Consider the following 1,870-nt stretch of genomic DNA (forward strand, 5'->3'; position numbering starts at 1 on the left):
ATACCAAACACTGCAAATAGAACAATTTAAATTTACATATTCGAGTTTTGATCTCGTAAATTTTTAATATCTAATGTTTTTTTTCTTAATTTCTATCGATATACGTATATATCGATATTTGCTTGATTTTTATGGAAATGATGTTACACAAATTTTGATCGTGTTTTTGATCAATTGGCCAGTTTAATTGATTTAATGCAATTAATTTGAAGCTGGTTGTAAAACGAAGATGAACCAATACGTACGGCCTTAGCATCGATCGATGTCTCCGTTTTTCTATTAATAAATCTAGTTTATATCAATTCATGTGATACGCTGGTATGGTTATTTTAGTAGCTCGCGTACTAGCTTATCAAATCTTTCGATATTTCGATCGTTGCTTGCCGTTTGATTTTTTTTTTTTTTTTTTTTTTTTTTTTTTTCTTTTTTTATTCCCCTTTGAGACCATTTCTCACAGGGATATTAAAAAAAATATCGCGAAGATAAAGTCTGGAAATACGAATAAAAATTTCGAAATATCGGAAATTATCCATTATTATTATTGACGAAGATAAATATCGCTTTTTTTTTTATTTGCTCATTTTAAAATATTGATTCCCATAAGAGCATTGAATAATATTGGAAGAAATGGAATTTGGAAGATAAAAATTGTAAGATCAATTTTATTAAAAATAATAAAAAAAAAAATATTGTACGAGTGAATATAAATAAAATTCAAATTTTAATGAAATCGAATCTTACTTTTCTTTCTTTAACAGTGACATAAAAAAAAAAATACGTCTTGCTCTTCTATCCACTTTTTGCTCACTTGATTACCTCATTTAGAACGTTTAACGCGTTTCTTTGTCATTCATCGATTCTTTTTTAAACAATTGTCAGATTATTAAAAACTGTTTATAATATTCTTAAAGTTGCATTACTTAAAAAGGAAGATATGATGCATGAAACTGCATTTAAGCCCACTTGCTTACTCGAGATGCATGCAACAAGCGGTTGATCAAGTTTACCGCGTTATTGACGAATATTTGCGGTGCACTTTCCGAAAGTGGGAGTGGGACGATAGAGTTAAGCAGTTAAGTGAGTAAACGAGCCGATGGAGAAATCATTTTCGATCAAAATCGATATTTTTTTGAATAATTAAAGTCGACAAAATTATAATTGTAATCTGATTCACTGTAACTTTTTTATTTCAAGTAAATTGCAATAGTCAGAGGGTAGTTCTTTATCATAATATTATTAAGATTATTTAAATCTTGATATAAAATAAAAATTTTTTTTCGAAATGTTTTATCGTGGATTCGTCAAAATTCAATGAATTTACAAAATTTAAAAATGATATATGTTCGTATGATTAAAAAAGATTGATAAATTAAAACAATGATTAGAGATGACTGTAAATCGAAGGTGACAACAATTTTAACTTTTCAACAGTTAAATAGCTACCTCCTGGAAGCGTTCCAAAATTCCTCCACCACGGAATTCATGCCGCAGAACGGAAGGGTGGCGTGCAGAGTGCCACTCTCTTGAACATCTCCAATTGTTTACAATATCACGAATGCAACAAGCGGCGTCTCGAATTCAATGCGTTGTCCAAACGGACCACTATCACTTTAATATCCACGAAACACGAAGGTAAACAATTTAGTTTACGAATTTCATTCAAATATCCATCATTGGAATAATACAGAATTATTACTTTTCAAAAAAGAAAACAAATCGAATTGACTTTCTTCTATAAAAAAAAAAAAATACGGTCATACAGGGTGTTACAATTCCTATCCTATTATTTTAAAATCGATGAATCGAGTGATAAAATAAAATTTCCGTTTGGACGAACGTAGGAGGAAAAAAAAAAAAAAAAAATTCCAAG

The 1,870-nt window shown here is 29.1% G+C and overlaps 1 long non-coding RNA gene across 1 annotated transcript in view; it reads right to left on the reverse strand.

Moving 5' to 3' along the window:
• Positions 1 to 456: 456 nt before the first annotated feature.
• LOC102672287 overlaps positions 457 to 1,870 on the reverse strand; it is a 2,751-nt gene continuing 1,337 nt past the window's right edge. Inside the window, exons 2-3 of the long non-coding RNA XR_420954.2 lie at positions 1,444 to 1,608; positions 457 to 489 (exon numbers count right to left, since the gene is read on the reverse strand). This is a non-coding gene — a long non-coding RNA (uncharacterized LOC102672287). The remainder of the gene's footprint in view (positions 490 to 1,443; positions 1,609 to 1,870) is intronic.

Source organism: Apis dorsata, unplaced genomic scaffold (assembly GCF_000469605.1).
Source record: "Apis dorsata unplaced genomic scaffold, Apis dorsata 1.3 scaffold_73, whole genome shotgun sequence".
NCBI classification, from domain to species: domain Eukaryota; kingdom Metazoa; phylum Arthropoda; class Insecta; order Hymenoptera; family Apidae; genus Apis; species Apis dorsata.